We start from the raw sequence: 19,966 nt of genomic DNA on the forward strand, positions 1-19,966 counted from the left end.
AATTGGAGTTTGCATCTGTTAATTAAAACCCAGAACCCTGTCTGGAATTTCGTTTTCAGTAAGAAAATCAGTAGACGCAGCCTGCCCTCAGTAGTTACACAACATTTCTAATAGAGAACGTCTTATAGGAACCAACTGGAGGGAGTTCCAAATATAATTTAAAGCATTCCAGACGTGTAATATGCTGCATTTTCATTCCAGGTCAACAGATACAGGAATGGAGACACAAAAAAATAAATCTGAAAGCAGACATAATGACAAGAAGCCATATTTGGTTGTTGTGGTGTGAAAGGAACCCTGGGCTAAAAGCCAGGGAATCTTCCACCACCACTTACTTAGCCAGGTGACCTCAGGGGAAGTGTTTTCTGTCTCTAAGCAATTGTCCATTCATGTGTACAAGATGGGTAATACCAGCTCCAAAGCCTATTTTCCCAGGGCTGTTAGGAGGAATAAATATAAGGTAAGAAAATAAAGTATAATTTAAATAGCCTTATTGTGAATATTATTTTTATATTGTACAAAAGATGAGCATCAGGCATGTGACCTTGTTTCCATGTTATAATGACATTTCAGAGTAATTTGTAAAATCTTAATCTTTTAATACAGGTTCTAAGGTTGGCATTGTAGATAAAGGGCATCAGTTACAGTCAGAAGGGACTGAAGTTTAATCTTTTATTTTTCACAACAGTTTATTACCTGTGTGACCCTTGACAAGTGACTCAAACTCTGAGCACAAGCATTCCATACAACAGAACAATATGAAATAGACATACTAACATTAATTTCAAGAATGCTTTAAGGTTAGCCATATATATTTTAATAAATACTTATCTATAGATAGTTATATAATGACTGATAAGTGAGATTATGCATGTCAGGCCGGCCATTTATTAGCTATGTAACATGGAAAAGTTAAGTATCTCTCTTAATGTCATTTTCCCATGCAAAATGGGAGTCATTATAACAACTATCTCACAGGTTTTTTTTAGAGTTTAAATGACAAAACCGTAAAAGCATTTAGGATATTGCCTGGCAAATAGTAAGCTGCCATAACTATTAGCTATTATTATTATTTTTTAAACAAAGCATTCTACCTAGTAGACACTCAATGTTCATTACAGTTTTTGCTTTCTAAAGGTTAAACAAACAGTATCTAATCAGAATGTATTCCTTGAGATCAAGGAGATGAAGTAGAATATGTGCACTTATACTTCATCTTGTCCTCTGTTTGCTTAAGTGGACAGAATTTTTAGAGTCTTACCACCTATCAAGCAATTATTTGCCATCAACCAAGATTAATTTTGAACTCCATGGAATGTAATGGGAACCAGATATTTCTCATTGCTTGACCATTGGCACTGGAATTATTTCCTCTATCCTTCTCCACACCCCTCCCCATACATCAGTTTTCCATTTTTATTTTTATTTATTCATTATCTTGGGCATGGAGACCTGTCTATTTCAGAATCCTCAAGGGCTACTACTGCCAGTAATTAATGCTACATCTACCTGCAACATAGTGTCTTGAATCATCATAGGCAGTCATACTTTTTAAAAAATTTATTTATTTTCTGCCGGACATGGTGGCTCACGCCTGTAATCCAAGCACTTTGGAGGCCAAGGTGAGCAGTTCACCTGAGGTCGGGAGTTCAAGACCAGCCTGACCAACATGGTGAAACCACGTCTTAAAAAAAATTATTTATTTTCAATCAATTTAGAGGGTTTTAAAAATCTTTAATTTAATTTAATTTAATTTTAAATTCCAGAATGCACGTGCAGGGCGTGCAGGTTTGTTATGCAGGAAAACATGTGCATAGTGTTTTGCTGCTCCTATGAGAACATCACCTAGGTATTAAGCTCTGCATTCATTAGCTATTTATATTGATGCTCTCCCTCCCCCCACCCCCCGACAGGCCCAGTGTGTGTTGTTCCCCCCCCTGTGTCCAGGTGTTCTCATTATTCAGCTCCCACTTATAAGTGAGAACATGTGGTGTTTGCTTTTCTGTTCCCGTGTTAGTTTTCTGAGGACAATGGCTTGCAGCTCTATCTATGTTCCTGCAAAGGATATAATCTCATTCTTATTTATGGCTGCATAATATTCCATGGTGTAATTGTACCATATTTTCTTTACTCAGTTAATCAGTACTGGACATTTGGATTGATTCCATGTCTTTGCGCTGAATAGTGGACAGCCCTACTTTTAAACCATTGAGTGCAAGAGCCCCCATATGCTCTATTGAGAAAGAGATGAAATACTACCAGGTTGAGTTAAGAGAAAAAACCAGTGGGAGATTGTCCAGGATGCCAATCTAGCAATGCCTCTGTAATGGTTTGACTCTGTGTCCCACCCAAATCTCATCTTGATTTATAGTCCCCATGTGTCAAGAAAGTGACCTGTAATCCCCAAGTGTGAAGAGAGGGTGGCAATGAGATCATGGGGGCAGTTTCCCCCATGCTGTTCTCATGGTGACTAGGTTCTCAGGAGATCCAATGGTTTATACATGTTTGAAGTTCCGCCTTCATTCGTCTGTCTTCTGCCACCCTGTGAAGAAGGAACTTGTTTCCCCTTTACCTTCCACCATAATGGTAAGTTTCCTGAGGCATTTAAACCTCTTTCCTTTATAAATTACCCAGTCTCAGGTATTTCTTTATAGCAGTGTGAAAATGAACTAATACACCCTCTAAAACGTTCTTAGAAATGTGATGAGATGGAGCAAAATGCAGAAGAAAATTTTCCAGGAACTGTGTGTGTTTTGAGGCCATAGTATGAAAAAGAAGCAATAATCAAAATATCTAACGATAGTTATACCCAGAATATCAACAGTCAGAAGCGAACATGAAGCAATCAAATGGACACTGGCAATAAACAAGGCGTTTGGCTAATGTGACATGAACCAAGTGAATAATGCACTTGTTAAGATAATGTACTTGTGTTAGAAGAAAGACACCCTCCTCAAGAAACATAGATTACAATATTCTGGTACCACATAGCCTTCTAAAAGACATGGTTTTAAATAATTGCATCAGTCTTATTTTCTGAGTGGAATATGCCAGCTTGAGGCCACAGCTAAACTGCAGTGACATACATAATTCACTGGGCCTTGGTTAGAGGGGTTCATATACAAGAAACAATTATACAGTTTTCTGCTGGTAAGAATCCTATACACGGCCGGGCGCGGTGGCTCAAGCCTGTAATCCCAGCACTTTGGGAGGCCGAGGCGGGTGGATCACGAGGTCAACAGATCGAGACCATCCTGGTAAACATGGTGAAACCCCATCTCTACTAAAAATACAAAAAATTAGCTGGGCATGGTGGCGCGTGCCTGTAATCCAAGCTACTCAGGAGGCTGAGGCAGGAGAATTGCCTGAAACCAGGAGGCGGAGGTTGCGGTGAGCCGAGATCGCGCCGTTGCACTCTGGACTGGGTAACAAGAGGAAACTCTGCCTTAAAAAAAAAAAAAGAATCCTATACACAAGTTGAATAAGAAACATAAACATGAAAATATGATTAAGAACAAAACTAACGCAAACAAGTGTGCAATGAAAAATGGTAGAGAAAATTTAAATGCAGGATAAATGTCAAACCAGATGTCAGATTCTGTTTTTTTTTCTTTCAGAGATTTATGGGGTCATTACTTTTTATAATAGATAAAAATGCTTGCATTCCATTCCATATGCACTTCCCTCCCCTATGTCCATGATCCCTGGTAGTCTCTTGTTCTGGTCTGCCTCCAATGGATATGCTGGCTCACTGAGGGCTCACCTTCCTGGCTGGTTTCCTGTCTCGGATATGCCGCCACAAGGGCAGGAGATGGTCCCCTCAAGTGTTACGATCTTATTTCACTTTATCCACTGTAACAGTTGAAAGGCAATGTCTTCTTTTCATTTAAACCTCTATTAATTTTGGGAATTCTTTCTTAACATTATTTTCTACTTGTGTTTCTTTTGTAAATTGATCTTCGCCTATTTTTAAATAAATATCTTACTCTTGAAGTATTATCTTATACATTATTGAAAGTTTCTTACAAATTAAATATATGACTAACATTTTGTCAGTATGAGTGCAGTTTGCCTTTAATGCTGCTTATGGTAAATATGACACAAAAGTTTACATTTTCAGGAGCTATATGTATTAATCTTTTTATCTATGGATTATTCCTGTGCTTTAAAAAGCTTATCCATCAGAAAATCAGACAAAATATTCGAAAGTTTTGTTATCATTATAACAATATAGATTCTCATTATAGAAAAAAGTAGGTAAGATGAAGACACAAAATGGCCGGGCACAGTGGCTCACCTGAAATGCCAGCACTTTGGGAGGCCAAGGCCGGTGGATCACCTGAGGTCAGGCATTCAAGGCCAATCTGGGCAATTCAGAGAAACTCCATCTCTACTAAAAATACAAAACTTAGCATTGCGTGTGGCAAACACTTGTAGTCCCAGCTACTCGGGAAGCTGAGGCAGGAGAATTGCTTGAACCCAGGAGGCAGAAGTTGCAGTGATCCGAGATTGTACCACTGCACTCCAGCCTGGGCAATAAGAGCAAAACTCCATCTCAATGAAAAATAAAAATCAAGTGAACTGTTTCCTTCCAGAGATAGTGTGTTTTATGTACACATTTAACATTTTTAAAATAAAAATTGAATTCTATATTCTTCTTGGTCTATTTAATACAATATTAAAAGCATTTTCTTTCAATAGATTCTCTGACAGCTCGACAATAGGTTCATTTTTATATGTATTTGTTATTTTGATTTTATCAACTGTTCTCCCAGGGTTTCTCAGTACTATTATAAATGCCTTTAAATAAAATTATTGCTGTTATCTAACATTTAGCTGCTCCACAGTGCTGTCCATGTGAGAAGCAATCTGTCAATAATCAACAAAATCAATCGCTTAAAGCATTAGCTCTTATGATTCATGATTTGATGCCGGTGCAGGCATCCTTTGTCCTTTGAACACAATCGTTTCTTGAAAATGTATTTGATAGCAAATTTGAGGATAAGAGCTTATATTCTACATTGTAAATGGAAACAATAAAAATGCATTTCAAACCCATCCAAAAATTCCAAAATAATTTTCTGAAATATACCCAAATACTTTTAAATACTAACATTTAAGTAATTTACCAAAAACTTCTATATAATATATATTATATAAAATGCCAACTGTCTAATTAGTATTTAATGAACTCAGTAGAGTGTAGTATACAGTATCAGCTTCAAACTATATTTCTCTCCTAAAACACAGCAAATATGACCTTTATGTAAATATAGTAAAATAATAAAGGTGTATAGCAAATGCAAATAAAGTAACAAATAAAATAACACTATTAGGTAATAAAAATTAGCTACCATTGGGAGGGTTACACATGAAGTTTGATGGCAGCAGAAACAAGGTGATGTCAACCACTTGGTGTCAAAGAAAAAAAAGAAAAACCGAATGGAAAAGGTGGCCAGCTAATCACTGTCATTATTCGGAGCAGACAAGGAAGAACGTCAGTGAGGTGAGGCAAGAGTGAGGTCATCCGTGTCCGAATTCAAGGTGCTTGTGGACTGTGCGTTCTCCTCAGAAATAGAAAATCAGAAACTGAATGCCAAAAACCATCCTTTAAATCTACAGCTGAATCTATGAAAGAAGAAAGAACTCAAATAGGAAACTTGATTCTGATAATATTGGGAAAAGGGGGACCAGATTTACCCATCCACACACCTCTAAATATACATCTTGGAATAAAGTGTTTTAAGTATTTCTCATTGTATGTGCATGTATATTTTTATGGTCAGTTTTTCTTCAAATAATGATTTTTATTTGTAAAGGTAACTGCAAGTCATAATAGCAAATATTTGCATAGTGAGAATTCTGATAGCAAAGGATATCTATGTTCCAAAGTTTTGTTTATTTCTCTATTCACCGTATACTAGATATAGCCATCTACTCTGCTCCAAATTAGCATTTTAGGCCTTATTGCATCTCAATTGCTCTTTGGGGAAGGATCTATTTGTGGTGTTCTCTCACTTCCAAACTCTTCACATGTATGCCATGTGACCTATATTGTAAGACAAACTGTCCCAGGCATACCCACAGAAGTTAGTGAAAATCTCTTCCTTGTAAATGTCTACTTCTCTGAAGGATCACTGATGGTATTTTTTAGGTATTTAAAAGAATATTATTTAAAATAATTTTCTTTAGAAAGTGAATTCAGGCAGATCAGTGGTCTTTAGGCTCTACATATGCATGAATATTGCTATGGTCTGAATGTGTCTTTCAAAATTTATATGTTGAAACTTAATCCCCATTGTGATAGTAGTAACAGGTGAGGCTTTTCGGGAAGGAATTAAGACATGAGGGCTCATGAATGGATTAATGCCATATACAAGGCTGGGGGGAACTAGCTTAGGTTCTTTTGCCCTTCCTCCTTCCATCCTAGGAGGACCTAGTGTTCATTCCCTGCAGAAAAGGCAACAACAAGGCATCATTCTGTAAGCTGGGAATGGGGTCTTCACCAGACACTGAACCTGCTGGTGCCTTGATTGTGATCTTGGGCTTCCCAGCCTTCAGAATGTGATACATAAATTTATGTTTCTTATAAATTACCAAATCTCAGGCATTTTGTCATTGCAGCATAAGTAGATTAAGGAAAACATACACAAAGGCTTTTCAAAAGGCACAAATATTTGTAAGAAAATCTACTTTCAGATCCTTAAACTGAACCTAAGGGGGAGGTACTTCATTCCATTTCTCCATTACCAGCTACCCATTTATAGCAACCCTTCTCCCTAGTACAGAAGGATGTAACTCTTACACATCCAGTGTTGTAACATGATTCAGTTTTCAGGAGTTAAAAACATTCAAGACACAAATCAAGAGACAGTTCGAAATATTGGTGTCTGTGAAAGCTTTTGTAAGCAAAATGTCATATCTGTAACAGGCCTTAGTGCCATCCTCCCCAGTTTATACATATTTCTGTTATAGGCAAAATACGGCATCAGAAATGTGTTATTTTGCCCCATGCTACTTTGGTTATGAATTCAGAGATATTAGAGAATTAAATTTTATCAGTTTTCTTTAGTAATCTCTTATCTCCCCCACTTTCTGACTTTTTCAAGATGCATCTTTCCTGAGGGAGAATCTCTTGATATACTTTTCAGATAAGAATTTGAAACAATATCTCTTACTATTTACTTGCTTACAAAACATCCAGACTCTAAATTTTTCATTGTTTATGAGAAAATGTAGAGTGCTAGTACATATGTATATAAGCTTAATACTTGTACACAATTATTGAAGTTGGCTTTGAAAACTTCATACAAGTCTAAATGCAAAGGTCAGGAAGTTTCATATAACAGATAAAAGTTTGTTATACCTGGTGCACTGTTAATAAATAGAAAGATGTGACATGTCAAGTGTATGTTTGAGATTAAACTCATTTTCGAGTAAGATGCCCATGTGCTTTGTGGAATGTGAGAATTGGTACAAGATAGGAAATGTCTCTTCGCAAGTTACGATGAATAAGCGCTATGGCTACAGATTGGTGAATACTTAGAGGTTTCCAGTCGTTCGAGGCCAGTCATTTATATCTGCCTCTACAGCAATGAAAAAGCATTACTAATGCCATTACAGCATTCAAAGACTTGCCTATGATTCAACTATGGCTGAATATCAATTTATTCAAGTTCATATAGATTTACAGAAAAGAAAACGTATTTATTGATTCAAACATAGTTGCTGTAACAAGGGACGTCTTGCTCAAATTTCTGCCTTAGTCTCCTCTTCAGAAACATTGTTTAAAACAAACAAAAACACAAGCTTTTGTGGCCAAAAGACAGTACTGATTTGCACACAGCACTGGCTATTGACATTAGAACAATTAGTATAATGAATTTCAGGGTATCCAGCCAGCACTTTAAAAAATTGATATGTGAATTAATGAGATAAACTCATCCCCAGCTATTCTGGTGTTTGGAAGTAAGATGGTTATAAAAGGGAAACATTAATATGCACATTTAATTTAATTTTAAAGTGAGGGCAGTTTTTATGGCAGGAAGAATCAGGACTGGCTTTACCAATAAAGTTATATAGCAGACATTTTCCATGAATTATATAAACTGAATTCGAAGCTTGAATGCTTTTTTAACAGTTTGATTGAGATATAATTCACAAACCACAAAATATACCGATTCAATGTGCTTAGTCCAGTGGTTTTTAGTATATTCAGAGTTGTGTAGCTGTCAACACAATCTAATTTTAGAATGTCACCACGAAACAACCCTGTACCTATTAGCAGTCATTTCCCATTCCTGCTCCTCTTACTTTCTGTCTAGACTTATCTATTCTGGACATTTCATATAAGTGGAATCATGCCATGTGGAGTTTTTCTTTTGTAACTGAATTCTCTCATGTAACATATTTTTAGGTTCACCCATGTGTAGCATGTATTAGTACTTTATTCGTTTTTATTGTTCAATAATATTTCATTGAGTGGATATTTACTTTTACCATTGTGTGGTATTATAATAATAATACCTTATTTGTTGATCCATTCATTAGTAGTTTATGGAACTCCAGAGTTTTTGAAAATATGTCGTGCATGTGTTAAAATAGGCATTTCATTTTAAAAAGTCAGCAAGGCCGTAACATGATGAAAATTTAATTTTCTCTCACCATTTTTTTATGTTAGCCTTAATAAAGTGGCTCCAGGTGAAAGTGTAGCACTATAATAAATTATACATTTATAAGATTTATAAAATGTATTTGGTATACTCCCAGATACTAAGAAAGTTAATAACTACTGATTGGGTAACAAATGTCTTTCTAAGTCGTGTGGTTTCATATTTTATTTCAACAAAATTGAAAGAGAACATAATTAATGATCAAGTTATAGATTACTAAATATAATTTTGATGATAGGCCACTTTGCATTTTTTGTCATATCATTCTGAGTAAGTTTATATACTTAACACAGAATAATAAAACTCTTATCCATCTCATCTACTTACTTATCTACTTATTTACTTGGAGAAGGGTTTTTAATATCTGCATTTATTTTAAAAAGGCAGCATAGGATTATTATTGATCCAAAAGTGTTCTTATTACAACAGTCATCAATTACAAGAAGTAATATTCACAATATAATATTGAACCAGGTTATTTCCCTGACCCCTTCATGGGTGGGAACTGGAGTCAGGCACTGGACCTAGCTGGCCACTTTGGCTAGGCAGGGGCAAACTCCACTCAATAGACACTATTGCGTTCCACCCCTCACGAGAGGGGAGCACAGGAAAGCGAGCGCAGGAGCCAAGGTGAGCACTTTTGGGGACTGGCAGGAGGAAAACTCTGTGCAGGTCCAAGGGCAGTGTCTGGAGGGGTGGAGTCCCCGTGACCTCTGAAGCTCCAAAAGCAGGGTTACAGTGCTCTTTTAGCTTTGCCATCCACAGACTGCCTAAGAGTTTACAGCCCAGTAGAGGGTCAGTGTGACAGCTTTATCAATTTGATAATTCTGTTTTATTAATTTGATGATTGACTTTTCTGATTATAATAGAAATGCATTGTGATTGAAGAAAATTTAAAAGTATTAAAAAGAAAAAACAATAAAATAATCTGCAGTTTTATAATCAAATGGATACTTTTAATTGTGTGTTTGTGTGAGAGTATGCGTGTGTGTTCATGTTTATGTAGGTATGTGTGGTGTGTTTACACTTCTTACTATATATGATCTCTTGTTTTCCGCTTTTGTCCCTAGTATCATATAATAAACTTTTTTATACTATTATTCCACAGAACACCTTAAATTTATGTCATTTCAAAAGTTAATTATAAGAAAATTACTGTTAAAAGCTTCTCTGAAATAGACTTATTCCACCATTAGTTATAATAGAAAAGCAGTTTTATCAAAATGACCAATAAAAGAAAGTTTAAATTATGTAATATTCTATTATTAATTAATTTGTGGCTACCGCTGTTTTACAAAAGCAATATTTAAACATTACTGTTTTTAAACTTCAGAATAAAATTATCCTTTGGCTTCAGTGCAGATAAGGGATTTAAAATGTGTCTATTCATCTCCTCTAAGTTTTTCAGTAAAGTGATGTACATTGTGCTGATGATTTTTTCTGTTGCCTTGACCACAAAGATCAAATGTGCTTAAAATAAAATGCTTGACTTGCAATCTTTGTCAATCAAATTCTGATTTTACAGGACATTTTCTCAACAATAGGAGTTAGACATATAAAGAAAATAATCTGTAGGTAAGCATTTTCTTATTGCTGTTGGCGGTAATTTTTTCCATGTTCTAAATATTGCAGAATTTTATCTTTACTTGTATTATGCAAAAATTCAACAGGAAGTGTCTAGATGTGGTTCTGTTGTCACAAAAATTGCTTGTTTTCTTCTAACTCTCTTTCTCCCTACCTCTCCTCCTGCATCCTTCCCTTCCCTCTCTCCCTTCCTCCTTCCTTCTATCCCTTCTTTCCCTCTTTCCTTTCTTTCCTTCTCTTTCTTTCTTCATTTATATTTCTAATAATTACTCATTTCAGTTGCAGAAAGTTTTTTAAATTTACTTTTTTGTTGTTGTTGGCTTTTGCATTACTTGATCTACAGCTTAGGAGCACCTACAATTTTTAACTCCAAATCTTTTTATCCCTTTCATTTTCTCTGTTATTAATTTTATCTCTTTTTTCCTTTATTATTTTAAGAGAACATGCAAGTTAGAGTTTGACATTATTTTTTTATGCAGAATGTTATTCTCCTGCTGAAATTTTGGAGCTGATCTCTCTTAGTTTTGCTTTTCCCTTTCTTTTTGTTATTTTAAATCTCAGTTTATGTGCTTTGCACCTCTTCTGATTTTTTCTTAACCTGATCTCTTTTTGTGTCTGCATCACCACATTCTATTTACCATGTCTCTACTTATCCTATTGTGGACACCCAGGTTTTCTTCCCGTTTTTTGTTAACCAACTTTAAGCAATTGCATTTCTCTCTGATTCTTCAGAAAAATTTTTCTTCTTATTAAATTTGTATTACTTTCTCACAAATCTTATTTGCATTTTATCATTTTACTCATCTTTAAAAAGGAGAAACTTCATGCAAAAATGAATTTTGCCAATAGACTGGTGGTGGTGATTTTCATGGGCTCCATTTGGTAAGGACCACTTTACTTACAAAGTCTCTGCTTGGAAGCAGAGCACTGGGAAGGGGATAGACAGAGGGTTAAACCCAGACAAATACATTGTTTCTGCCCTACACTTTCCTCACTCCTCTGGTCATCCTCAACTCTACTCCTCCCTTCCTAGGTGCTCTAAAATCAGAATACATATCTATGTATTAAACTAAAGACTGGAATCATCATGCATATCTCAGTATTTAGCCTTTAACACCCATATACAATATTTTGCTGACTTTTGATAAGATGAAGCATTCCATCATCAGTTCTCTCTCTCTCCTCTCTCTCTCTCTCTGTCTCTCTGTCTCTCTCTCTCTCTTCTGGTCATATTTTCTTAGCATTACAATATCCAAAAAGCAGCACCTGCACAACAGAAAAATGGTTAACATGCTTTATTATTGACTTGGAAGCCCATTCAAATAACATTATCTTTTTAAATAGAAGTTAATAATATAAAATATAAGCTTGAGAATTCCTATACCTCTATTCCATAAATAAGAACTACGTATTCTTAAATATTTTGAAATTCTGATTATTTACAAAGTTTGTTTTTCTTAGTTACCATTCTTGTTAATCCTGAGTAATTGTGATCTCGTTTGATTGATTTTCTTCACAAGGTCTCAATAGAGTGAAAGGTAAGGTACACTTTGGGAACCTGCTTATATTGTCATATTGCTTTCAAAACAACTCCCCAGGGTTTTAAAGGCATCAGCAAAAAATGAGTTGTCTTGCTTTATTAAAAAGTTACTACACTTAAAAATGCAATTCCAAATGTCTTTTCTTCTCTTTCCCCATGAGTCTTGGGGACCCATCATTTTGCTTTCTAGCCCTCTTACAGGAGAAATATTGCTAGAGTAAACAAACATTAATGCATTTACCAATTCGGGTAAAATCCTTTCTTGCTATTGGTTTCCTGTAGTTTAGATAAATTTCACAGAAATTTCAGTGCATCAGTAAAAGTTATAGCCATAGTGAGAATAGCATAGTGCTGAACGGTTTTAAAACAAGAGAAGAGCATTTGGAGAAATGTCACTCTTTCTTTGGATCTGAGAAAACAAAATGCAAACACACAAGTCTTATGACATAAAGGGGAGAATAGGAGGTCCACTTCCCACTCACTCACCAACCTCATCAATACCTTTCTGTTTTCTGATATCTCACTTTTCCAAGATATGCTTATTCCCTCCATCTAGTTGTCAGTAAATCTAGATTAATTATTAAATGGAAATAAATTTATTCCAAAATAGACAAATTATCAAAAGTCATGAAAGCTAATTTTGAACATAAACCTCCTTCACTCCTCACCGTCATCCTCTAGCTCTCATGAAACATGTCATGTTGCTTGGGATTTGAATGTGTTTATAATAGTTTAAGTTGTATATTTTAGTTGATCACATAACTCAGACATCCAGGGGAATATATTCTACTTTTTAAATCAGATGATGTTAAAAACTGCTTTTTCCGCTTGCATTTTGGCTGAACAGCTTTAAAAATTTAGTTGATTCTTGCTTGAAAGAAATGAGTAAATTCCTAGAAGACAAAAATAATTAACTCCATTTTACAAATAAAACCCAGAGGATTTGTAAGTTCCTTCATTAACTTGTTGTAGTGTAAAATAGCAGATTGAAAATCTAGATCTCTTGAATTGAACTGATTTTTTATTTTCAGCATAGTATTTTCCAGGTAACTGTCACAGTCTCTCAGACAATTATCCATCTTCTTGAATACCAGAGTTAAACAAAATAAAAGAAATAAAGCTTTGTGTACTCCTTACTTAAGTTAAAATTTGGTGACAGTAATGTGTTCAGCTTCTCTCTTTGGAGAAAACTAAATTGAGATTCTTGGTTAAACCCTCCTTTCATCCTTTTTATAGATGTTGGCTTAGTGTAAAGATCTGGGCCTTTGCTTCCTTTGGGGAAAAGGCAATATGTCTTTGTCTTGTCAACACCTGCTGTTTGAACTATTTCAAACATAGGAAGTAATTTTGTTGCTAGCAGAGTTTGTAGTTTGTCCTGGTTGTCTGGAACAGAAAGTAACAAATTCCTTAATATAAAGATTGGGCCCCAGATTCCACTCAATTCTAGTGTTTGTGTAAATTCAAGCTGCTGGTGGAGCAAAGGTGTTTCTGATACATGATTTTTCTCCCACATTTGTCCTTAGAACCTAACTGAAGTGCTTTATGTTGGATAATACAAAGCAAAAAAGGAAAATGATACTTCAAATTTAGATAAGGATATAAAGAACAACTACTTTGATATGATACAAAAATGTCTCATTTGGGCCGGGCGTGGTGGCTCACGCCTGTAATCCCAGCACTTTGGGAGGCTGAGGCGGGTGGATAACAAGGCCAAGAGATCAAGACCATCCTTGTCAACATGGTGAAACCCCGTCTCTACTAAAAATACAAAAAATTAGCTGGGCATGGTGGTGCGTGCCTGTAATCTTAGCTACTCAGGAGGCTGAAGCAGGAGAATTGCCTGAACCCAGGAGGTGGAAGTTGCGGTGAGCCGAGATCGAGCCATTGTACTCCAGCCTGGGTAAGAAGAGCAAAACTCCGCCTCAAAAAAACAAACAAACAAAAAAAGAATGTCTCATTTATGAATTGTGAGTTTCTATGCAGTCTAACGTGGTAACTTTAAGAATGAATGATCTTTTAAGTTTTGACTTAGGAACTTAAATCAAATGTTCAGAACTAGTACACTGATGCAAAATAAATAAATAAAAATGGATGTTCTTTGTTGCCATCCTGCCTGTTAGGATCTTTCTGGCTCTTCATATCATCTACTCTTTAAAACCCTTCACAAGTTCTCTATTCCTATATGAAAAAATCCAAACTTCTTAGTACCACACATGGAGTCCTTCATAATTCAGCTTTTCCCAGCAATACAGCTTTCCGTTCCATCACTTCGTCACACGTTATAGCAAAAACACGTGTTTCCAGAATACCTATGCTTCTTCTATCTCCCTCTGTACTCTTCTGTCTTCATAACTGATGTGCAGAGGTCAAGTTACAGGGGCTTACAGGCATTGTGTCAACTGTGGGTAAGTGACCACACCTTACTTAGCTTTTTTTTTTTTTTAGAGAGAAGGAAAGAAAAATAAGGAGTGAAGGAGAGGAAGAAAGATGAAGAAAAAGAGGGAGAGAGAACAGAAATGTTGCTATTCTAAAAATGGGTATTAATCATGGCCGATCCATATTTCATTTAAACCTATTAGTAGGTGTGATGTGGTATTGACAAGAATGTGTATTTTGTATATTTAAAGTGGAGAGCTCTATAAATATTTATTAAGTTTACTTGCTCCAGATCTGAGTTCAAGTCCTGGATATCCTTATTAATTTTCCGTCTCGTTGAGTCTAAATCTCTTTACGGGTCTACGTGTCTGGGTTTAGGATCGTTAGCTCTTACTGTTGCATTGATCCTTTTACCACTATATCTTTGTTGCTTTGAAATCTATTTTATCAGATGCAAGAATTGCAACTCCTGCTTTTTATTTATTTATTTACTTAACAATACTTTATTATTTAATAATATTAAATAATATTTTATTATTATTTAATAGTAAACAATAAATAAATATTTATTTATTTATTTTACTTAGCTTTTAAATATTTTTGAGAAACCAGATCTGCTCTAAAAGTACAGAACTAATAGGATAGAAGAAGACACAAAGGGGAATTTATTAAGGAGTATTGTCTCTCATGATCACAACGTGAAGTCCCACACTAGGTCATCTGCAAGCTGAGGAGCAAGGAAGCCAGTCAAAATCCCAAAACCTCAAAAGTAGGGAAGCCAGCAGTGCAGCCTTCAGTCTGCGGATGAAGGCCTGAGAGGCCCTGGCAAATCACTGGTGTACAAGATTGTGCTAGCTGAGTAAATAACCAATACGAGCAATCTTAGATAACCACCCACTTACCTGTTACACTGTCCTTCATTCTTACCTAGCTCTCTGTATTAGGCGGTTTTGAATTGCTACAGAAAAATACCTGAGACAGAAATTACCTGGGTAATTTATAAAGAAAAGAAGTTTAATTGGCTCATGGTTCCACAGGCTATACAGGAAGTGTGATGCTGGCATTTGCTTGGCTTCTGGGGAAGCCTCAGGAAACTTACAATCATGGCAAAAGGCTAAGTGACAGCAGGCAGTTCACTTGCGTGAAGCAGGAGCAAGATAGAGAGGGGGGAGGTGCTATACACTCTTAAACAATCAGATCTCACAAAAACTCACTATCGTGATGATGGCACCAAGAGGGGAGGGTATTAAACCATGAGAAACTACCCTGCTGATCCAGTCACCTCCCTCCAGGCCCCACCTCCAACACTGAGGATTACAACTGAACATGAGATTTGAGCAGAGACACAGATCCAAACATATCACTTCCCTTTACTCCCAGTCCACTCAGTGTCAATGTTGGATGCCGCCTAGGCTCTAGTCCTTTACCTAATACCAGCTGAGTCTTGCTTTCCTTGCTTTGATTTCATTCCGTTCCGGAAAAGAACTTCCTGAACTGAAGAAGATCAGTCTCCTTCCTCACACTTCTACCTTATGTAGGAAGAAATGCCCCTTCCTCTGACGCATGTGTCCTTTGATCACTTCACCTCACTTGATCTTCTTCTGGTCAAAGAAGGAAGTCTAACAGATTTGGGGGGGGGAGGGAAAGAAAGAAATGATTTCCAAGCTTGTTGTCAAACCAACTGAGATTTAATGGCCAAAAGTTGTGTTTAAAGTAGGATGATTCATCTTTCTTTTCAAACTCATGAAATCCTGTGTTGAATCAGTTGCTCCCTAGCCTATGGAAGAAAAATGCTTCTTTACATTTACTGGATGACTCTACTTTCATTTTAAGATGAAGAACTATTTTATGAGCTGGTTCAGTTTCAAAAGTGTTCTTTTGCCAATCTCAAAGATAAATAGCCTCAAGGAGTCAAAATGATTTTATAAATTTTCATCAAAAACTATAACTCTGACTTGAATCCTATTTGGAACAAAATGCAAATACAAGGTATTTAAAAATTTTTTGAAGAACTAGCAGCTGTACAAAACTAGAGAATAATTTTTTTTTTTTGAGACGGAGTCTTGCTCTGTTGACAGGCTGGAGTGCAGTGCTGTGATCTCGGCTCACTGCAATCTCCACTTCCCAGGTTCAAGGGATTCTCCTGCTTCAGCCTCCTGAGTAGCAGGGACTATAGGCATGCGCCACTTCACCAAGTTAATTTTTGTATTTTGAGTAGAGATGGGGTTTCACCATGTTGGCCAGGATGGTCCTGATCTCTTGACCTCTTGATCCACCAGCCTCAGCCTCCTACAGTGCTAGGATTACAGGCATGAGCCACTGCACCCAGCCTAAAACTAGAGAATAATTTTTTATAATTTGAATATAGCTTCAGAAGTCAAGCCACTGGCAAGGGCACCTACTGGGTTGGCTGTGCCACTCACACACTTTTTTTGGAGAAGCTACTTTCCCAAAGGATGCCAATGATTATAGAACCTTCATGTATACGGTTTTGAAGAAGTAGTTTGTCCAAAAATATCTGATAGTATAATTTTGCTCTGTAACAAGGATGGCAAGTTGAAAGATGGGTAGTTGATTCCTGCCAGGTATATTAGGGTCCTTGTTGGAGAATGCGGAATTGTAACTTAAAGATTTGAGTGGTAGTAGAGATATTCTTTAATAGAAAAAGTGGAAATTCAAAAGTTGTTGCAATCGAGATCTGTGATATGGGTTGATAAGCAAAAAAATTTAGTTTTCAGAGATGGAGAGAGAGAAAGATCAAACAACATCGGACACTCAGAAATAATCACAAATGAGAAATGGAGAGCTATGAGGTCCCAGTCTCCCCATAGTGCACCAGCCTTTGATTAGAGTCCATCCATGAAACCCTGCTCATTCCCAGACCTTACTTTCTTGAAATATCCTTGTACCTTTATAATAAGTATGGTCTTTTTTTCCCAAATTTTGTTCTGTGAGGGTTCTTTTTTTTTTTTTAAATAATAAATTTCTGTTTTCTGCAGCCAGTACTCTTCCAGCAAAGTTCATGGAAATAAAGCTTTGTAAAAATAGTACAAAACTACTTTATTTCACTCACATGTTGTAGAACTTGTTTTCTACAAGTGATTTCCATTTATGAAACCATTGTGCTTTGCTTTTAGAAATTCCCAGATGAATTACGTATGGGTCCTGCAATCAAAGGATACACGAGGAGAAAAAGATACATGTGTAAATTGGTAGCATGCATGGTATAAAGATGTGATGTCCACGAGAGGCACAGAGCCCACCTAATAATCTCTATGGAAAGAGATTATTTCCCACAGTTACCCAATACAACTTTAGAAAGAGCTGGAACCTGAGTTCGTATGTGGCAAATGGGTATTATTGGACATGTGAGGTTAGGGTAAAAATCGTTCTAGTTAGACAGAATGTGAACATGTCCAGGAAGAACAGAGAGAGGCGTATAAGCAACCGTTCAGTTTCACTAAAATAAAAGGTCTACAAACAGATGTAGTGATTAAGATGAGAAAGATAGATTTGGGCCTGATTAATAAAGGCCTTTAAAGCACAAGAAATAAGCTTAGACTTTTTCATAACAAATCTCTGGGCCCAAGTAGTCAATAAGGATTTTTTTTTCTTTTTTTTTTTCGAGACAAAGTCTTGCTGTGTTGCCCAGGCTGGGGTGTAGTGGCATGATCTCAGCTCACTGCAACCTCTGCCTCCCAGGTTCAAGTGATTCTCTTGCCTCAGTCTTCAGAGTAGCTGGGATTACAGGTACCCACCGCCATACCTAGGTAATTTTTACATTCTTAGTAGAGACAGGGTTTTGTCACGTTGGCCAGGCTGGTCTCAAACTTTTGACCTCAGGTCATCAGCCCGCCTCAGCCTCCCAAAGTAATGAGATTACTGGCGTAAGCTGCTGTACACGGCCAGTAAAGATTTTTAAACCAAGGAATGATATCAGCAGTGACTTAGGAGCCTGGACCAAGTGGCAGTACAAATGGTGGGCTGTGGGAGAATGGAGGACACCAGCGAGAAAGCTGGTTCTGGGGTTCATAAGTGTTAATAAGAGTTGGAAAGAAAGAATTTTCTTCAGCAGGCTTTTGAGGATTTCATTAGGGAAGAGCAAGGTTTCCATCAAAGTGAGGCACTAAAGCACTTCAGGAAGAGGCTGAAAAGATAGAATGGTTTGCTCTGAGTGGTGGGAGCCACTGGACCAACGGTTGAGGAGCTGGGAGCCTAGCTGAAAGAGTGAAGATGCAGATGGCTGGTCTGGATAGGAAATTAATCAGAACATGGAGGGACACAATAGAGAAAGAGATTTTCGTCTAACAAAGCAATTGTAAATTAAAAGGAGTAAGAATACAAACGTAGGAACTAGAGAGAAGGCATAGGATGCGAATCCATATGCAACTAATATTAATTGCCTAGAGTTCCAGATGTATTCATACATTTAATTTCATTTAGATATTTTCTCCATTTTACAGAACTAGAGAAGCTGAGAAACTTGCTTAAGATAAGCTTATTTTAAGTGGTTCAATTGAAATCTGAACCCAGGTTTTCTAGCGTCTTAACTCTTCGATTTTAATTCTTTGTACTGTATCACATTGTCTCTCATCGAGATTAGTAGGGGTGAAGGGAAATAAGCATAGAGCCAGACTATGCTTCCATAGGAATAGTTGCTTTCACTGAGTACTCAGCCCCCTTAAACCACCTTCCTCAAGTGCTGAACCTGGATCAAAGTAATTCCCAGTTAGCCACTGGATGTTAATAAATAACTCATTACATAAAATGACTAAATAAGTGCCAGAGGTAAGAAATTATGTATTTGATATTGTGACGAAAATCAATAAAATGCAACTATAGGTTTTTTTTTCTGGTTTCATAGCTTGTTAATTTTGTGTGACTACTCATTTGAGTGACTACATCCAAAATATGAGAATAAAAAGCTACTGGCCCTTTATTCATGTATTATAGATGCCAAATTCCAGAAGTGTGTGACATTTACATGAATATAAAACAAATTTATTGTAATTAATGTTATTACCATGAATAAGAAATAAATTCATAATATCCAATATGTAAATACTAAGCAAAGCATGTAATTTGTCTCTTTTTAAAATTAATCTCACATTCACATTAATATGATTTATGTTTTTGTAATACACACTACGCCTCTGGAATCAGAGTAGAAATGATTAGTTCTTTATGTGACCTTAATAACAAATAATGTGCTAACAGAATCATAAATATCAACTAAAATTAATTGAATTTTTTAATATTTTAAAAATAGCTTCCTGAATTTGATCTTTGCATAGTAATAGAATGGATGAAAACAGTTTAAGTGCCTCGGCATATTAAAATGTCAAAAGCAGTCGTAGTTCAAGGCATGGGTCATAGATCACAGAATGTTAGAGGTAGGAAGGGTCTCAGAGGTCGTTCAGTTCAATCACTTCATTTTGCAGATGAGGGAGAGTAAGCCCAGAGATGCTGGGACTTTTCCAGGGTTCAATACACAGTTATGAAGTGGCAATGCCAAGAACACAGTGCAGTCCTCCTGACTTTAGTCCATTGTTCTTTTTGCAGTATCATGCTTCCTGAAGAGTCATTTTTAATCATCTTAAAATGTTACCTTATTATTGCATTAGCAAGTGAAAAATTAATGGGTGTACATTCTTTTGCTTTATAAGTGAGAAAAAACACTTTCATTAATCACAGCAAAGTAATTTTACCATAAAGTGAGCTCAGAGGACAGATTTGTTTCCCACATATCTTATAGCAAATCAGCTTTCTAGATTTAAGGACATATTGTGACATT

At 36.3% G+C, this 19,966-nt stretch overlaps 1 long non-coding RNA gene across 1 annotated transcript in view; it reads left to right on the forward strand.

Annotated features, from left to right (window-relative positions):
* Window positions 1–385: 385 nt before the first annotated feature.
* LOC118148898 (uncharacterized) overlaps window positions 386–19,966 on the forward strand; it is a 37,514-nt gene continuing 17,933 nt past the window's right edge. Inside the window, exon 1 of the long non-coding RNA XR_013528861.1 lies at window positions 386–460. This is a non-coding gene — a long non-coding RNA (uncharacterized LOC118148898). The remainder of the gene's footprint in view (window positions 461–19,966) is intronic.

This window comes from Callithrix jacchus, chromosome 17 (genome assembly GCF_049354715.1).
Source record: "Callithrix jacchus isolate 240 chromosome 17, calJac240_pri, whole genome shotgun sequence".
Lineage (NCBI taxonomy): Eukaryota > Metazoa > Chordata > Mammalia > Primates > Cebidae > Callithrix > Callithrix jacchus.